Below are 10222 nucleotides of genomic sequence, written 5' to 3' on the forward strand. Positions count from 1 at the left end.
GCTTAACCACTACACCAAAATGGCTCTCAAGAATAATATGAACTTTTGTTAAGAAATTTATGCGACTTCAACAATGGTTGTTGTGAAAACAATAATTTGATACTATCAGTTCATAGAGAGGGGAGTTCTGCTTTTGGGCAGTGCTTTCCCTAATCCACTACTGGGACAATTTCTACCAATTCCCTCCTCTTAGTGAAGCTCATTGAAGTTCTCCCCTCCCCAGTTTTATTACTGGGGTTCAATGGACCCTCAAGAACACCATAGGGTGCAAATTGGAGGCTCTGCTCATCCATTTTAATGTATTTATTTCATTAGATTTATGATATCCCATCCTACTAGTTGGCTCAGGGCAGTTACAACTTATAGAAAAATGTAATAAGCATGAGAACATATAATCTAAAAAATGAGATTTAAAACAGAACTAGTTGGCAACTAGAACAAACAACTTCAGGTAGTCATTGTTCCTCATGCAAGATGTTAGATTAGAGCATCTTATTTCTACAGTCTTGGAAACAGAATAACATAAACTAAACTAAACTAAAGCAGGTGCTGCGAGCATGGGAGGACGATATGGATGAGCATCTGCCGCCTCAACCCAAAGGTCTAGCAAAATGACTCTGTTTTACAGGCCCTGCAGAACTGTAAAAGGTCCCACAGGGCCCTGATCTCAGATGGAAGCATGTTCCACCAGGCCGGGGCCAGGGCAGAAAAGGCCCTGGCCAAGGCTAAGTGTCATCTTTTGAGCCAGGGACTGCCAGGAGATGTTAGCCTGCAGACAGTAGGCCTCTCTGGGGTACATACAGGGAAATATGATCCTGTAGATATGCTGGTCCCTGGCTGCATAGGGCTTTGAAGGTTAGCACCTTGAACAAGATTCAATATTCCGTTAGCAGCCAGTAGCACTAGCTGAATGCGCGCCCACACAGATGTCACCATCAGCAACCACGCCATCACATTCTGCACTAGCTGCAGTTTCTGGGTCAGGTTCAAGGGCAGCCCTACCTGGAAGTGACCATTGTATAGATCACTGTAGCTAAATCCTGGGAGATGAGATTAAGAACCAGTTAGCTGATCAGCTGGAGGTGATAAAAGGCTGACGAGGCAACAGTGGTGACCTGGACCTCCATTGAATGAGGCATTCAAAATTACTCTGAGTCTCTTCACCCTTGGCACTGGCATCAACAGAGACGCACCAAACATTGAGAGCCGGCCAAGCATTGGGAACTGGATAATTATCTCCAGTTTTAATCTGATTGTGTGAAACCACTTCAAAGATGACAATATACAGATTGAAATCCGTGAATGTAAAGGGGGAGGCACACATGAGCCTGCTGGCACAGCCCCTTGCCTATGCTCATGAACCCATAACTTGTGCAGAAAGTGGGCATGTACATGCTTTCTCCCCATGATATGGAACATTTTTTTAAAGAGCAACATTTCTAGTCATAAAGATGATGTGCCCATATGCAGACTTCGTATATACATTCATGAGCCAGAAATTGCATTTAAGCAGCAGGTGGACCCATGCTGTTCATGCCTTCTTCCCATCAACATACATTAATTCCAATGCATGCAATGTCATGTGTAGAGCACTACTGGATATCTGTCTTGAGCTGACTGGAGAAAAAATAAGTTCACTTTGGTCACATATGAAGACATTTCAGAACTGTGGACTTAAAGGAATTATGACAACATCTCTATAACACAGTTAAGCAAACACGGTGGAAGTCAACAGAATGAAACTTCCTTATGTGATGTTAGCACTTCTTTTTTTAATTGAGCAGCAGATGGGGGCTTCAGTTAGAAAACCATTGATCCTCCTTTCTTTTGCATTTGTATTCATTTATTTTTTGCATGACCAAAGTCACACTGAGTTAATTCTAATTGCTATTGATCATTTTAGATGGTAAAGGAAAATAAGAGAAAGCAGGCATGTCAGGACTGGTACCCAAGTAGAGAAACAGCTGGAAACAACAGATACTTTTCTAATGCAATGCAAAACACAGCAAGAGGCTGTGTACTGAATAAGCAAACTCTGCTGCACCTTGTTGTAGAACAAGCAGAATGTTTCACTTGCATTAATACATTATAAGCTAAAAGAAAACATTTTACTTTTACACAGCTGGATCCTAACTCCTCTTCTGCTCAAGCAGATCACATTTCAGTTCACATTAGAATGGGGGATATCTGCTGACTCCCTCCTCCCACTACTCCACATTGTACCCCAAATTGTCCCCTAGGGTCCACTGTAGGCTTCCCAAATCCCCCGCCTGGGCGGGGGACCCCCGATTTGGAGCCTCCTCCCCCCGCTTGGCAAAAATCCAGAAAGCGGGAGGAATGGCGGTCCTTTCCACGCAGCCTAGAACCCAGCAGCTTCTCCTCTCCCCTTCCCACCGATCCCTGATGCTTCTCCTCCTCCCTTCCCTTCCCTTCTCACCTCCGATCGCAGCAGCTTCTCCTTGCCCCTCCCCTTCCCACCCAGCTCCATCGCAGCAGCCGGAGCTTTCCCAGGCTGCTTCCTGCCCCGCCCCAAAGGACCATGTGCCTTTGCACAGAGCTTTCCCAGGCTGCTTCCTGCCCCGCCACAAAGGACCATGTGCCTTTGCACAGAGCTTTCCCAAGCTGCTTCCTGCCCCACCCCAAAGGACCATGTGCCTTTGCACCTCCGGAGGTGGTGAAAGGCTTCAACTTTCTGTGTCTGTGTCTTTGTTGCTGTGAAGAAGCTGGCTGGTGAGTAGAGAGCCAATCCCCTACATCAGATTTGCGAGAAGCGGGGGGGTGGGGGTGGGGTGGAGGAGAAGGAAATGTCTTCATTATTCCCTATGTGGAATATTTCTCATAGGGTATAATGGGGAATTGATCTGGAGGTTTCAGGGGCTCTGGGGGAGCTATGTTTTGAGGTAGAGGCACCAAATTTTCAGTATAGTATCTAGTGCCTCTCCCCAAAATACCCTCCATGTTTCAAAACGATTGGACCAGGGGGTCCAGTTCTATGAGCCCCAAAAGAAGGTGCCCCTATCCTTCATTATTTCCTATGGAAGAAAGACATTTAAAAAGGTGTGCTGTCCCTTTAAATGTGATGACCAGAACTCCCTTGGAGTTCAATTATGCTTGTCACACCCTTGTTCCTGGCTCCACCCCAATGCCTCCTGGCTCCACCCCAAAGTCTCATGGCTCCACCCCCAAAGTCCCCAGATATTTCTTGAATTGGACTTGGCAACCCTAGTCCACTGACCCCTTTGTGCTTCACTTTGAGGGGGTTCTAGGGAAGCTTAGTGGCCTCTATTGAAGCCAGTCTTCCCTCCCATGTCCAGGGTTTTGCCAATTGTGGCTGCCAGTGAGAACAAGGGCAAGATGATGTGATGAAGCAGTGAGGCCTATAAGAAAAGCTGTGGAGAGCTGATACACAAAAGCACAGGCATAATCATGGTATTGCAGATTATAGCTGAGCAGCTGAAATGGCAGTGAGGCAGGTCAGACTCATTGCAGGTATTTGCATTAGGAATACCTGTCCAGAGACTGTGCTCCCCATGAGTTGTTATGGGTTCAGGTTTTTTGAGGGAAATGACTTGCTGATACTTTGATGACCCTTCCAGTGAAAATGCAGAAGTGACATCACTCCCCCCAACACTCTAGGAATCTCCCATATTATTTATTATGGGTAAATGCCATAGAGATCTGATCAGTTCCTTGGGCATCATGATGGAAGGAAGTTGGAGATCCTGGGATAAAAGGCTGACGAGGCAACATGTAGATCCTCATGTAGAAGTGTTGTCAAAATGTCAGTGGCATTGCCCTCATTTTCCTCACATAGTTCTCTTGAGTGTTTGCTAGGGTTGCCAGGCAGTGCCATAGAGTACTATAGAGTTTCCAGCAGTTCCCAAAAGGGAAAATTCACATGGGCATCTCTAAAGCAGCTCTTTGGATTCTGGTTTAAATCTACAATGCCAGGAGGAAACAATTATGTTGCTAGTGTCCCCCACACCCATAAAACCACTAAATTGGACATCTGGCCTAAATCTACAATATCAGGAGGGAAACAATTAAGTTGATAGTGTCCCCCACACCCATAAAACCACTAAATTGGACAAGGAGGATGACACCTTTCCTCACTCATGCTGGTGATCAGTTTTGTATTTGGCATTTTAAATTTTTATTTCACCTAGTTTTCCTAAGTCTAGACATTAAAGAAGATTAATGGCATATGATTGGAGTCAGGGCTCCTGACTTCCATATTCTCACAAATACCCAGGGGTTCCATTTGTTTGGTAGTGCTCTCTGCACGCAGACAGCCTGCGCTAAGCATTTTATTGAATTTGTAGTCAAGATGCCATTGCAATAATTATCATTTGTGTAATCTGCCTTCAGGGACAAAATTTGTTAGCCAAATCTCTTCCTTTCCCCCCATCTTCCTTCCCTATTAGTAAAATCAAACATCTCCGAATGAAAAAGCAAGCTGGAGCTAAATTATGCCGGAATTTCTGATGCTTTCATTTAGAGCTATTTTAGTACTCTCTGGCACTGAATATCTTAAAAAGAGCACACAAGAAAAACACTATGGGGATTCCTGCTAGCTACTGTGATGTTCACATGTGAAAGAAGAGAATAATAAAGAAGAAACAACTATCAGCTATAAAAGTAAATCTGAAAGGCTAGATGATAAATGACTGACATTCAAATAGTGGGCAGAAATTCACTTGCACCACAAAAGTCAAGCATCAGTTCTTTGCGGTCATCAGCAGGATTTTAATGATAAATGCCAGCTTTTGTATGAGTAGTAAGTGGCAGATCACATATTTTCCATAGCGAACCATTCTCTAAAATCCAGACAAGGAAAAAAAATTAAATCATGTAGATTTCATGGGGGAAAGTTTAAAGTGATGGAGTAGGTTGATTGTAAAAGACTGGTCTTGGACATATTCCAGCTTAATACTGGTGTATTTCAAGAGCATGGTCACTTCCTTATATCTAGTAGAAGCCAGAGATCAGAATTTATTTTATTTATTTATTTTAGTAAATTTTTATTCCACCCATTCCCCGTAGGGCTCAGGGCAGAGTACAACATATAATAAAACAATAAAATACAATGAAATATTTTAAAACAGACAAACAGCACTCAGATTACCATGACATCACATATTACCCAGCCTAGTCATCATGATATCTCATAGGGATGGCAGTTTTTTTTTCCATTTCCTAGCACAGATGACAGTGCTGGCTGAGAAGGCCAACCAGATCAAGAATAGACGCCTGCAGCCTCAGCTAAAAGCCTGGCGGAACAGCTCCGTTTTACAGGCCCTACGGAAGGCTAATAAGCCAGGTAGGGCCCTGATCTCAATAGGGAGCTGATTCCACCAGGTTGGGGAGCTGATTCCACCTAGTTGAGGTTGAGGTGAGGCGGGCATCTCTTGGGCTTGGGAGGCTGAACGTGACGACCTCCTGGGCATATATGGAAAGAGATGGTCCCACAGGTATGTTGGTCCCAGGCTGCGTAAGGCTTTAAATGTTAGCACTAGAACCTTGAAGCAGTACTTTATGGGCAGCCAGTGCAGACTGCGGAGCACCAGCCAAATGCCCACCCGTAAAGATGGTGCAGTCAGCAGGCGAGCCGCTGCATTCTGCACCTGCTGCAGTTTCCGAATCAGTCTCAAGGGTAAGTCAGCGTAGAGCGAGTTACAGTAGTCTAGTCTGGAAGTGACTATTGCATGGATCACTGTAGCCAGGTCCTGGGGCAATAGATATGGTGCTACCTGCCTGATCTGCCAAATATAACAAAAGACAGACCTGGCAACCATCGTGATCTGGGCCTCCATGGAAAGGGAGGCATTCAAGGTCACTCCCAAGCTCTTCACCTGTTGGGCTGGCACCAATGTGGCACTGTCCAATGCTGGGAGCTGGATGCCCATACCCATCCCACCCCGACTCAGGTACAGGACCTCCGTCTTAGCTGGATTCAGCTTCATCCTGCTCTGTTGTAACCACCCAGCCACGGTTCCCAATGCCTCAGACAACTGGTCATGGGCGGTGACTGGCTGGCCACCCATCAGCAGATAAAGCTAGGTTTCATCAGTGTACTGGTGGCAACCCAGCCCAAAACCACAGGCAATCTGGGCAAGGGGGCGCATATAGATGTTAAATAATATTGGTGAGAGAAAGGCTCCCTGCGGCACTCCACATATTTTGGATCATAACTTTATTTATGTGGAGTCTGGAGAAATCCATACCTGCACTGCAACTATGTGGGCATCCGCCTTGCTAGAAGATCATTTGTTTCATTTTGTCAGCTGACCTACTGAAGCATCATGAGAGTCGACTTTGAGTACTGAGGAAGACCATGGCATCTGTGCCCTGTTGTTGGCTCTCCAGAGTAACTGGTTGGACACTGTGTGAAACAGGATGTTAGACTAGATGGTCCACTAGTCTGATTCATAAGGACTCTTCCTATGCTCCTATGTATGGTCAAAGATCAAAAGGACTGTGGAACAAACAATGGCTCAAGGTGGGTTACAATATTATTTAAAAGCACAGTAAGCAAATACTCAGGCAACTCAGGCATATTCTTAATGTTATTCTGAAAAAAACCCAGACCATCAATCAACCAGCACTTCACCAAAATCCCCATTTGGATAACTTGGCTTTGTACATCCTCTGAAAAACAAGTAACACCAGTCTCTTTTCTAATATCATTTGGAAGGTCATTCTATCACATAGGGGCCATTACTGAAAAAAGCTCCAGAATGAGCAGTTAGTGTCCTAAGCTGGCTGCAAGATGGAACATTTAATAAACCTTGGTCAGTAGAGTGGAATTGTTGCAGCAGAGCATAACTGTTTTTGATCTCTCTGTCACATAACTGAGCTTCCATTTGGCTGGTCATGCAATAGCCATGTTGGGATTCACTTCACCGTGCTACTGAATGGAGTCTATGGCTCAGTGACAGAGCATTAGTTTTATATACAGAAGGTCCTGTGCTCAGTTCCCAGTTCCTCTAGTTAAAAGGATCAGGTAGTAGAGTAAAGCCCTAGAGAACTGCTACCAGTCAGAGTAGGCAATACTGACCTTGAGAGGCACCTGGCTTAACATGCCCTTAGATTGTTGTTCTATCAACATGGCCAGCGCGTGGGAGTAGGCAAGGCAGGCAGCCACCAGGGGCACCACCTCACCTGTGGAGCACCTTTGGGTGCCCCTCCCCCGCATCGCCGCTCTCAACTTCCTGGGTCATAGACCTGGGAAGCTGAGAGTGGCAGGATGGCACATCAGCATGTGCTCTTCTCCAAGTCAGGCTTCTCTTGTGAGGGAAGCCCGACTTAGAGGAGAACGCCACCGCAGTGTGGTCTCCAAGTTGCTCCGTACCTCCAAGAGTGCACCGCAAAGGCCCAACTCAGCCGGAGCCTGTCCAGCCCTCTTTCCATGCTGCCACTACTCCTCTCTCCACAGGTGGTGAGGATGGCAGTCAGGCAGGCATGGGTATGGGGGTGCTGGGCAGGTGCTGGTCTGGGGCGCCAGAGGCCCTAGCTCTGGGCCTGTCTATCAAGGTCAATATTGTGTACTCTGATTGCTAGCAGCTCTTCAGAACCTCTGTCAGAGGTCTTTCATATCACTTGCTACCCAATCCTTTTATAACTGGAGATTCTATGGATTGAATTTGGGACCTTCTGTATGCAATGCTCAACGATTGATCCATGGACCCACCCCAGAAGTTAATTGCATAATATAGCTTCATGTGTGAAGCTTTTTTGCCTGCTTGATCCTTCTGTGGCCGTAGGATGGTAGCAGTGTTGAGAAGGAAGAGCAGCTGTAGTCATCTCTCTGCATTGCCATACCATGGACCCAGAGAGAGGAAGAGCATACGCGTGTGACTGAGTGAACAGGGAGTAACTTTTGGAGCCCGTTTGGTGTAGTGGTTGAGCAGTAGACTCTAATCTGGAGAGCTGGGTTTGATTCCCCACTCCTCCACATAAAGCCAGCTGGGTGACCTTGGGCCAGTCACAGTTCTCTCAGAGCTTTCTCAGCCCCACTGACCTCACAAGCAAGAGGAAGGGAAGGCAATTGTAAGCTGCTCTGAGACTCCTTAGTGTAGTGAAAAGTGGGGTATAAAACCAACTCTCCTTCTCTCCTTCTTGTCACCTTCTGGTTGTCTCTGTCCATTTTCAATAGGCAGGGGTATGGAGGAGCAAGATCAGCAGACACTGCATGCTGCAGTCCCATTGGGTCCATAGAGAAGCAAAGAGTAGCCAGAGGGGTGGATTTTTTTTTTTAAAAGGATGAGTCCAGAAAAGGGCTGCAGGTGGCAATGAGGAAGCTGAGAAGCTCCATCCAGCAATTATGTTGGAGTGCCACTGGTAGGAGTCCCTGTTGATATGAGGAAGAAGACTGCAGATTAATACCCCACCCTTCTCTCTGAATCAGAGACTCAGAGCAGCTTAGAATCTCCTCTATCTTCTCCCCCCACAACAGACACCCTGTGAAGTGTGTGGGGGTGAGAGGGCTCTCACAGCAGCTACCCTTTCAAGGACAACTCCTGCGATAGCTATGGCTGACCCAAGGCCATTCCAGCAGGTGCAGGTGGAGGAGTGGGGAATCAAACCCGGTTCTCCCAGATAAGAGTCTGCACACTTAACCACCACACCAAACTGGCTCCCCTGCCATGTTTTATGACAGGTCTGATATTGCTGACCTCTGATTCCCTGCGTCATTACCATGCTATGTTGTCATTAGCATATAGGTCAGAAAAAAAACAGAGAGAGCATTTCAGAAGTATGTCCCTGCCATTTATGAGTTTTATTATAAGAATGTAAGAAGGACCCTGCTGGATCAGATCCATGGGCCATCTAGTCCTGATAGAAGCCCATGGAGGCTGCTTCTCTCCCATTCCTGCAGAGTATGTCAAAGCCTGTTCACTTTCTGAATATATATTTTTAAAGTACTTATAATTGCTAATAAGAAAACCAGATGCAAGGATCAAGCTGGCAATGATTCTTATCATTTTCATTTAAAGACAGGAAACAATTTTACTTTGGGAAGAAGCCAATTTCAGCTTGATTGAACGTCAATAGCTTGAGGGGGGGACCCAATCAAAACCTATTTGGTCCAGCTGAGGTGGAGAAGTTGCTTCTGTGTCACTGTCCCATATTGCTTTAGCAGATTACAGACACAGAGACCAATCCTAAGGAGCAGGACTCATTTTGGGCAGGAGCTCACAGGAACAGAGCTGCAGAACCTCTAAATTATATTGTGTTCTTTCATTCTTAAACCCACCCCACCCCACCCCCCCACTCCCCAAAAAAACAACCTTGCTTCTCGGTTCCATTGTTCAAACCCTCTGTGAGAATTTTGCTGAACTCCAAGATTTGACAAACTTTCTAATATTTCCCCCCACAAAAAATGGAAAAATAACCAAAACATGTAAAGCAGACAGATGGAAATCTTCATTATGCCACTGTTGCCACGTAGGAGAAAGTAATTTAAGAAGTAAGGTTTTATTATGACAATTATAATTCAAGAAGCATTTTAAGGTAGATGCTGAGCAGATATAATTTTGTACACCTTCTGGTGATGTCAGGGGTGTGTGGAATATGCAATGCAAATGAGTTGTGCTAATGAGCTCTGGCACCTCTTTTTCTATGAAATGACCCTTGCTAAGGAGGCTTGCTTAGAAGCAAGTCTCATTTTATTCAATTGGGCTTATCCCCAGGGCTCAGCCACAGTTACTTAGTCTTAAATATGACATCCCAAAGCTATGCTGAAGAAGGACTTTTGCCAAAGCAGTCTGTAACATCCCAGGTCTTGCAAACCAGCGTCTTACCTTTAGTACTAAGGAATCTCATTGATTTAGTAGAACCTTAAGGCTAAGCAGGTACAGAACGGTTTGCAGACCTCACCGCTGAAGGTCTGGAATCAAAGTAATGGTTTTGAAATTACAGACTTACAGGCCAGATCATGCAATATTTAAGTAACAGGAATCCCTTTGATGTCTTTCGGCGTCTGGTTGGAGTAAAGGCCACACTATGAGGCTGAATAGATCTGGGATGGGTTTCTTCTCTTTAGCATGCCATCATCCCAGTGCGTATGTGGATTTGTCACTGGTAGAAAGGATTTACAGCTGAATTTTAGAAAATGGAGCTACTAGTAGGGTTGAAGGTTCCTTTTTAGAATAAATTATTGAATAATGATAGCCTCCTTTTTTTTCTGGTGTGCATTTAATGGCTTTCCTCCAGCAGCCTG

The sequence above is a fragment of the Heteronotia binoei genome, chromosome 3 (genome assembly GCF_032191835.1).
Source record: "Heteronotia binoei isolate CCM8104 ecotype False Entrance Well chromosome 3, APGP_CSIRO_Hbin_v1, whole genome shotgun sequence".
NCBI classification, from domain to species: domain Eukaryota; kingdom Metazoa; phylum Chordata; class Lepidosauria; order Squamata; family Gekkonidae; genus Heteronotia; species Heteronotia binoei.